This window comes from Littorina saxatilis, linkage group LG15 (assembly GCF_037325665.1).
Source record: "Littorina saxatilis isolate snail1 linkage group LG15, US_GU_Lsax_2.0, whole genome shotgun sequence".
NCBI lineage: Eukaryota > Metazoa > Mollusca > Gastropoda > Littorinimorpha > Littorinidae > Littorina > Littorina saxatilis.
In genome coordinates, this window is record NC_090259.1 from 12,177,031 (window position 1) to 12,186,841 (window position 9,811).

At 40.1% G+C, this 9,811-nt stretch overlaps 1 long non-coding RNA gene across 1 annotated transcript; it reads right to left on the bottom strand.

Annotated features, from left to right (window-relative positions):
- Window positions 1-315: 315 nt before the first annotated feature.
- Window positions 316-7,349, bottom strand: LOC138948566 (uncharacterized). The gene is made up of 5 exons (XR_011450012.1): window positions 7,202-7,349; window positions 5,577-5,659; window positions 4,271-4,363; window positions 3,631-3,718; window positions 316-452 (listed from the first exon to the last, which is right to left on the bottom strand). It is a non-coding gene; the product is annotated as an uncharacterized lncRNA (long non-coding RNA).
- Window positions 7,350-9,811: the final 2,462 nt, after the last annotated feature.

The following is a 9,811-nucleotide window of genomic DNA, read 5'->3' on the forward strand; positions in this document are numbered from 1 at the left end:
ATGGGTTAGTGAGAGCGTTTTGGGTAGTAGAGTTTTGTGATAAAATGTTTTGCTAAATATTGTGATTAAATTTAAGTTGTTAAATTTGTGTTTGCCTGGGTCTGCACCTGGATGGTGGTACGTTTGCGTGAGCTTGTGTGCGTGACACACACACACACACACACACACACACACACACACACACACACACACACACACACACACACACACACACACACACACACACACACACGCACGCACGCACGCACGCACACACACACACACACACACACACATTCACACAAGTACAAACAAAAAGAAACGTGGTGCGCACGGTTTTCGCTTTTTAAAACGCTTTATTTGGGGTCAGTTGAAAATGTGCTTGAGTGCTCAGTCAATTGTCGCACACACCGGTTGCTGGACTCGTTCCTGTCGTCTGCAGTCAGGCAGCTCACCACCCATAAGCCTCTCTCCTGAAGTGATAGCAGTCTGTGTAACGTGCCGCCTACCTCCCATGTGTGGCGCACATCCGTGCATGTGTGCGTGCGTGTATGTCGGTTGATTGGTTGGTGTGTGTAAGTTTGTGTGTGTGTGTGTGTGTGTATGTGTGTGTGTGTGTGTGTGTGTGTGTGTGTGTGTGTGTGTGTGTGTGTGTGTGTGTGTGCGTGTGTTTGTGTGGTACGTGCGTGGATCTTTTACTGGCCCCTCGTTGCTCCCTGTCCGATGACAATCTATTTTATTTCTTGTCAACGGTCAGTGATCTAAATAATGTGGCTTTTGAAATGCCAAGTGCGTGGCAAGCTCTTCTTGCAACATTATTCCACTGATATACAGGCCTGTGTGTTTTAGCTTCCCACTGCAGCATCTTATGCACATTCCCAATCATCTTGTTTCACTTCGGGTAGCATCTTTACCGGTCCAGGTGTACAAATCCCTTGGATAACTTCGGTGCTAGTGTGACATGTATAATGTCAGCACGAGATACACGAGTATGGTAATACGTACGGCACAGGTTAAAAAAAAAAACCGACCTGCATATTTGTGTAGGCCCGGTAACGGGGAAACATGTGTATTCATTTTAAGTGTTACGAACATGATTTTGATTAATTGGGTATGATATAATGTCAAGTGCAAGCACCAATGGATGCTAGGGTTGACAGCCTAAACACCCACGGATTTTTGTCTAGTCACGTTGCACGTGAAGTTTTTGTGAATCCACCCTAACTGGTGGACGGGTAATGTCCCGGTCTCACATCTACGAATGTCACCCGACTTTAGGTAGTCGGCTGGAAGTCGGAAGAGGTCGGAGAGTTCGTGAGAATTAGCAATTTCGTTTTTGAAAAGTCGGTTAGTTCGGAAGGCCCTGAACATGTTCAAAACAGTCGGAAGAGCCTCCCGACTCAGACGAATAGAAATGTGTCGGGTGGTTGTCGTAATTACGCTAAAGCGTGTCGGTTTAGTCGTAAGGCGATTCTGATTAGTCGTAACGGTAGTCGGAAGACTCGTAAGGGTGGTCGGATTTGTCGGTAGCATAGTTTTGAAGTGTTTAGTCCCGACTTCCCCGACCATCCTAACGACTTGGTCGTAATGGTGTCTGATTTGTCGTTAGGGCAGTCTGATTTGTCGTTAGGACAGTCGTTAGCTAGTCGGTTTAGTCGTTACGCTGGTCGTGAGAGTCGGCTATTGTTCGGAAGTTTTTCAGCTAATAATCGGGCCTGTCGTAACTGCAGTCGGAATTGTCGTCACTGCAGTCGGAAGTGTCTGGACACATGTCGGATTTGTCGGCCCTAAAGTCGGGTGGTTGTCGTCTGCTTGTCGGCTACATAGTCGGATCAGTCGTAAGGACAGATCGGGAGTGAAATTTGGAGCCGAATTTGCATCCGACACTTCCGACCTAGCCGACTTAACTATCCCCGACACTTCCGAAAAATCGTAAATGTGAGACCCAGGCATAAGCTGTCCGGGTCACTTTTACCTGAATTGTCACAGAGGACGGATGGAAGTAAAAAAGAATGAATGACTTTCCGAAGTGAGGTAAATATTCTTTGATGTTGTGAAACCGATTTAGTGACAGTATCGAATTATTATTAGTGTTTATGTAAACTGGCCAACTCCATACATATGTATACAACATTGCCAGTTTACAGGCCAGAGACTTAATATTGTCCTTGTCTGTGTACGTTAATTGAATTGTCACAGAGGACGGATGGAAGTTATATAGAATGAATGACTTGCTGAAGTGAGGTAAATATTCTTTGATGTTGTGAAACCGATTTAGTTACAGTATCGAATTATTATTAGTGTTTATGTAAACTGGCCAACTCCATACATATGTATACAACATTGCCAGTTTGCAGGCCAGAGACTTAATAATTATAGTCCTTGTCTGTGTACGTCAGACAAAAGGGAGGAACCGAGAGGAACGAGTCCGGCAATCCCCAACGAGACAGTCTCCTTCGGCAGCGGAGAGCATGAGAGCATGACTGTAACATAGCATCTACGTCTATCCAGTGTCACTCGTCATACCAGCATGTCTACTGTCACCGTCTTCATCGCTGTCGTCTACAATAATTGGTCCTGTTAACATGATTATCGCCATTATGCACATCGTCTTCATCTTTACCCTGTGTCGTTCGTCGTCGTCGTCATCATCATGGAAGACTCAAATGTGGTAACGTGAGAAAGTGAGGTATGCATGTGGGTGCGAGTAAAGGCCCAGTTAGATAATTGATTTTGTGTGTGACCAGAATTGTGACCCTCCACCACGAAATGAGTCGCATGTCACCTCGCGCGGTTCTGCGCTAGGCTTAATATAAGTCCGGGGAGTCTCTGGTAACAGTGTGAGGGTCACCTTAGTCACATGCTTATAACTTAAACAGTTTTCGCTCTTTTCTAAAACGGGTTTCATCACTGGATAGAGCATAAAAAACTCTTTAGGAAAATGTAAAAATAGGAAAACCATGCAAAGGTGACATGTGACTCATTCCGTGGTGGATGGTCACAATTGATAGTTAAATAGTTTGCGTGTTGGCATTGGATGTTAGTGCATGTATTGTGTTGTATTTGGATGCAAAGGACGAAAGTAAATTGTTAAACTGTTTTCCCCTTCTTGATTATTGTTATGAGTGAGGTCAAACCTGGAATAGAGAGTATGAGTGATTTGTGAGTACATCATAAGTAAATTTATAAAACCCATGCGATTTGTCTTTGTGAATAATAATTAACCAGGGGTTGAAGTAACTGTAAATTAAGTTAGGTATACGTTTGACATCCTTATCATGTTCTTATCCATTTTGCAAAATATGTGTATATCGCGAGATATTTTCGAAAAACCATGTCTCAGGCGTAACGCAAACGAACAATAAGTGGATACGCATGTTTTGGGGTGTGTGCATGTGTGTGTGTGTGTGTGTGTGTGTGTGTGTGTGTGTGTGTGGGTGGGGGGTGATATTTGAACTAAGAACAACAACAACTACAACACCTGCTTGGTAAGTATTTGGATTCCTTATTTGAATTTTCACCATTTTTTGGTTCAAATTTCACTGTGAACGTATGTGTAAATTCTTATGAAAATCGGATTTAGTTTCTCTGAGATTAAACCTTACTCTATACAGTCCCCTGTGAGCCAAAAATACTCGACAAAGCACTTACCACAGCTCGCCATGTTCATCCCAATCCTCTTTTTGATCTGGAAACTCGACAGGCCTTTTAACACGTCTCTTCCTGGTCCCCTGCAGGTCTGTGGACACAAGATATGTAACTTAATTTGCACCATTGATGACGTCACATTGTCAAATTGAATACGTCATATTGTACAATTGAATACGTCACATTGTACCATTGAATACGTCACATTCTACCATTGAATACGTCACATTGTACTATTGAATGCGTCACATTGTACCATTGAATGCGTCACATTGTACCATTGAATACGTCACATTGTACTATTGAACACGTCACGTTGCACTAGTCAATGCGTCCCATTGCACCATTGACCACGTCACATTGCACCATTGAATACGTCATATCGCACTATTGAATACGTCACAGTGTACCATTGGTTACGTCGCATTGTACATTTCATTGGATTGATAAATGTGTTGCAATAATTTATAGGCCTAGTTAATAACAGGTAGGCTGTGAACTGCAAGTGTATCAAATCGCCGGTCGATTGAAGTATCCTACTATTTTATTACACACCCGTATATTCTGGGGTGTATAGATTAAGCTCCTGTCTGTTTGCTTTGTTTGCATGTTTGTCTGTCTGTGTGTTTGCATTTATACTCACGCATATCTACTGTGCGTCGATTCAGCTCTTTCAATGATGTATGTTGCCTGGAAGTATGGTACACACGGTCGTCTGACAACATCATATTTCTCCCTGAAACCAAAGAGAAGATAAAACCATTCAGCTGTTTTCAACACGTTTTCAATTGAGGTTTAGGCCAACGTCTTGATTTTAATCTCGTTAATACGTTACAGATTGCGCGAGGTCAATGGGTCACCTTTCTCACTCACGCTTTGCGGTGGCAATAGTATGAGTTATTTCTAATATGCTGACTGTTAGCAAATGATAACAAGACATGTCGAGAAAAAAAGATATCAAGCATGAGCCTTTTAGGCGAATGCTGATATCGTTTGTGAGACATGTCTGTTATCATTTGCTAACAGTCAGCATATTAGAAATAACGGTTTTATTACCGTTTAATTCGACCAAAAGAAATTTCGAAGCAACCCCGCGAATTAGACAGAACAGCCGCAATGGGAACTTGAGCGCTTCTACCTGATTATGCCGGTCAGTCAAAGAATTCTCGTGACCTGAGTCAGCCAATCAGAGTAACACACCTGACGTGATGAATATTCACAGGTCAAATGCGGTTGACACACAACAATCTCACAAGATAAACCATGTTGAACATGCGTTTCGGTTGCTTCGCTTTTTCTCGTTGAACAGAGAGCGACAGATTTAGAACCGACTCCAGACGGATGGGAAATGACGTAAAGATACATTTGATGTAAAGCGAGTGGCGCAATTTCACTTGATTTTTCCGAACTTTGATCATTTAGATTTCAAGGGAGCGGTCGGCATTGCACACTCAGACGATGGGCGGTGCCTTGCTGTTCCGTTACGCACCCACCGACAAAACTCGCTTTTCGGTATTTTTTAGATAAAGAGGGTATTACCTGACAGCATTTGAAGTGTCATTCTTTAGAATAAATCACGCTGATATTGTTGAATTACATTATTACTTTGTCTTGTTAATTTTTAGCGTGATAAACAAAAAGGGTTCCTGCCTGAACGTTATAACATTTAGAGGGTCACCTAGAATCCGTCCTAATTGGTCAAAAAGCCATATGGGGCACTGCATTGGTAATAAAGAGGTATAGCAGGACGGTGGTCGTTGTATTGAGGAAAAAACCAATCAGCGTCGTCGTGTCAATGAAAGAGCCAATCAGCTGCACAGGGCGGTTGACCTTTAAGCAAATGAACTGGTCAAGTTTCCTGGTATTCCCGTTAGCACAGCAACCCGCTGTGTCATAGCAGAAAAGGGGTATTGGTTCAAATTACCCTACAATCACTAATTGTTCCTTACCTGCAATCGAAATTAGCAGAAGAAATAGAAAAAGACAGCGTGCATACATCATCCCACTTCAACGTTTTGTCTCGGGTGAAAAGCTGGAAAACAACAGAAAAATTAGTTCACGTAAATCGATGTCAAAAATAAAACATTTACTTTAGTTCATGTGACAGTAAATATATTGACAGTGTATGTTGTTTGAATGCATACATCATTCCACTTCAACTTAAAAACTGAAAAACAATACGGCACGGCAAGAACCCCTGGGGTTACATGAATTTGATAACAAAAAAGTAAAATAAAAACAACAAAATAGAAATGCAATAATGTGACACAACACTTTGTAAATAATAACCAGAAATATGTCAAACTGGATTAATAATTATTAATCATAATTACAAATGTGTTAACATGACGTTTTTTAAAGTTTTTTTTAAAGACCTAAACACATAATCATGTTTCTTTCACAATATATAACTTATACAATACCCTCAAATAATTATTCAAAAATATTACACTGAAATATATAATGAAGTTCATCTGCGAGTTCTCCAGACTGGCATGTAACACATATTATTTAGTTATGTGGTATATTTAGTATTCTGCCTTTCTGAATTGGCAACTTATGATTCAATGTTCTCAAGCGTAGAAAAAAAAGTGCTAGGTTATGGAGAAAAAAATTCAAATAATGTTCAGACATAAATGTCGATATACTTCAAACGGTTTCTTTTTACCAAAGGTTTGCTTTATTCCGATAACCACGACTATATTTATTACATTTTTCAGGCATTTCAACTTTTTCAATTTATCCATTTTTCGGAACATCGTAAATTAAACTGGTCATGCCAAAAACAGCTAAGACTAAGGGCATTAAAGTTATTTTGACATGTTTTAAAGACGATACTTGATATAAACTTCCCTAAAAATTATTGCAACACATTTTGCACCCAAATAAAAGCATTCTCCTGTCATTTAATTTAATTTGCATATGCCAGTTAAGGCCGTTCACTTGACTCTGGATCATTTTTCGGATTAAAGATTTCATTTACAGTGATCACGTGACCGCCGCTCCCATAAGGGTTCCCTCAAAATCGACTGGACAAAAACGGAAGGGCCCAATTAAAAAAAACAAAAAAACAATCACAATAGGCAAAACTGTGCAACTTTTACATGCGAGAAGAAAACCACATTAATTATCTACCCCGAACAGGTTGTTTTGTTTAGGTAGCTTGCGTATTTTGTGTGCTATGCTATTCCTATGAATGCAGGTGTCGATCTCATGAGCAGTCAAAAACGGGACTTTTGGGGTCATTTTTTAGAGGTATTATGACAAAAAGCGCTGTGTAATCTTTGTATTTAAATAACTGCAATTTTCGTATCTTACCTATTGAAAACAAAAACTATTTCGTTTTTTGGGCGTTTACACTGATCACAATTTTCGGACAACACATTATGCGAGTGTGTTAGTGCTTTTGGGGATTCAGCTAAACTGTTTGTATCATCTGCATAATTTTATAACAAAACCAACATTTTAAACATCAACTCTGCATCATAGGGTTGTAAATACAACATGGCAACTTCTCGCTCAATGGTAGTTATAGGTGTTCAGTTTTATCCAACACATAGAACAAAAAACTCACGTAAATCTATGTCAAAACATTTAGTTCATGTGATTTAGATCACAAGTTGACTTCTCGTTGGCTGTAGCCGTTGACTTCTCGTTGGCTGTAGCCGTTGACTTCTCGTTGGCTGTAGCCGTTGACTTCTTTTCTGAAGACGTGACTGGGGGAGCTCTCTCTTAGTATATATCTGCCACAAAGGCTCATGACAATCCTTTTAAGGGGATATAGGGGAAGGGCTCCTAATATGGACCCCTTTTTGTTTCATGCTGATAACTAGCTTGTTTTCTTGCGAAGAAGTTTCATTTTGTGTTTGGTAGTCCTTCTCTCTTAGGTTAACCGTTAGGCCTAATTAGAGTAAAATAGATTTGATAGACATTCAGCAAAATTTAAATGCAGAAAAAAAATCACAAATGGTCCATATTAGGAGCCTGGGCGCCTAATATGGACCAGTGGAGAGGCCTTCACGAATCACTGTAAAAAGCCCCCTATACTTCAAAATAGCATGATACAATTTACTGTGCAGGTCAGACTAATTAAAATATGCTTAAGATTTATCTGTTTTGGGTTGATGAGAGCATTATTTGAAGCACACCAGGAAACTAAAGAAGCTTATTAAAAACAGAGTAAAAATAAGTGAAATTATCAACTTCCACAAAAAGAAGACTATTTGTTATATTTGTTTGAAATCTCGAGGGCTAGTTATAGGTTATTTCAGCAAGCTTCTTAATGAATTACTGAAAATAGCCTCTAGCTTTTAGTTTCTTCGATTTGTTGAAGGTGGTCCATATTAGGGGACTCACACATACTTTGATATTTTGCTATGATGTTTTGTTTGTAGTAGAAACTCGGGGTCAACACTGCTAAAATGTAACAAATACGGTCTTAGCTGTCATATATAGCAAGTTTTGTGTGATACAAGCTTTGGCTGTGGACAGAAACGAGTCCGTTTTAGGCGACAAATTTAGAGTGAACGCTGCCAAAAGTGAAAAAAATAGAAAAGCCTTACGGTTATGAGGTTTGTGTTTCTGCAACTGTTTTTACATGTGCAAGTTATCCAGAGACGATGAATACAGCGAATGAAATTGTTTTGAGCGCTCTAGCGCCGTTAGTTTGTCAGAACTGGAGGTGGTCCATATTAGGAGCCGGTCCATATTAGGAGCCCTTCCCCTACTTTGACTGTTAAGGCAATGTGCGGTAGTAACACTAAACTTGGTGAATACATGGAATAACCTAGTTTTCTGGGTAGTTATTGAAGAGACATAAAACTAAATGAAAAACATTGGGAATACTTATGGACACAGACTGCAATAGAAACAGCCGCCATGTTGGATTTCTAGGAAACGGTTTTACAGCAACATCATACATTAGAAATGCAAAATATTTGCCACAATGATACACATACCTTGTATTTACAATCATATAGAACGACATTTTGACTAAAGACTTCAATTGAATTTAAATTAAGTTTTGTAATAAGGATTAATGAATTTCTAACCGCATATTCATTAACCTTTATTTCAAAAATTAATTAAAATTCAACTGTAGAAAGGGGGGGGGGGGGCTGGTGGTAATAGTTGTACATGTACATTAATGTTAAACCCGAAAGACATGAGGTTCGTGAACTTATGAAAGTATAGGTTGTTGATGCTTACTGTCCTCTCAAAGTATTAGGCTAACGGGGACCGTCATCGTTGTACATAAAATGTCAAACCCTAAAGACTTGAGGTTCGTGAACTTATGAAAGTATAGGTTGCTGGTTTGATATGTTCCCTCAATCTATTAGGCTTAACGGGACCGTATGGAAATACTGAAGATTCTTTGTTTTAATCCAACAGTGTCGTTCATTACACACGCCAACACACACACGCAAAGCCAATGCTGCATAAAGACTACTGCGTCTCTCGTCCGGGTAAAATGAGTCAGATTTTAGCTTCTGTTCCTGTAGACCTACATGGTGACCCCTCCCCCCCAAAAAACATAAAGAAAATTAAAAAAAACATTCAAAAGTGATAGCTACCCAAAGTCTGTCAACCGAATTACTTTATATTTGGTGAGCATTGACTTCAGTAGATGCGTGATTGGTCCACAAAGTGCCACGTTTGCATGTCAAATGGTATGACGTTTTTGCTCTTTCAAAAAAAAAAAAAAATTGGGGGATAGTCTCAATAGTAGGATGTTTCAAATTGAGCGGTTGCCAAACTCACCCGATATAAAGACTCCAGGCTTTCCCCTCTTGGGCTATCTGAAAGAAATATAACGCAAACAGCATCAGTAGAAGTCCGTGACTTGAATGCAGCAATTACAGGCAGAATTAGGGCATTGTCTGTGAAGGAATGCGGACATTTTGCACGTCATTTGTAAGTGTGACTTTAAAACGGAAGGGGTAATTTTTCGTGTCACTTTACTATTGTGAATTTCTGTGTGGTTGTTGTGCATGATCATTGCAGAAAGTGTCCGATCTGTATGTGAAATAGTCCGACTGTTACCTTCCCTCCAAAAGATGTTACAAATAAAATTGTCCATTGAAGGAACGCTTTCGTGTAAAGGGGTTGGCCTGAACCTAGCTGTAACCGCTGTCTTCGGGTCACCGATGATCAGGGGAGAGGCGGTGTGTTTTTGCATTCTCGG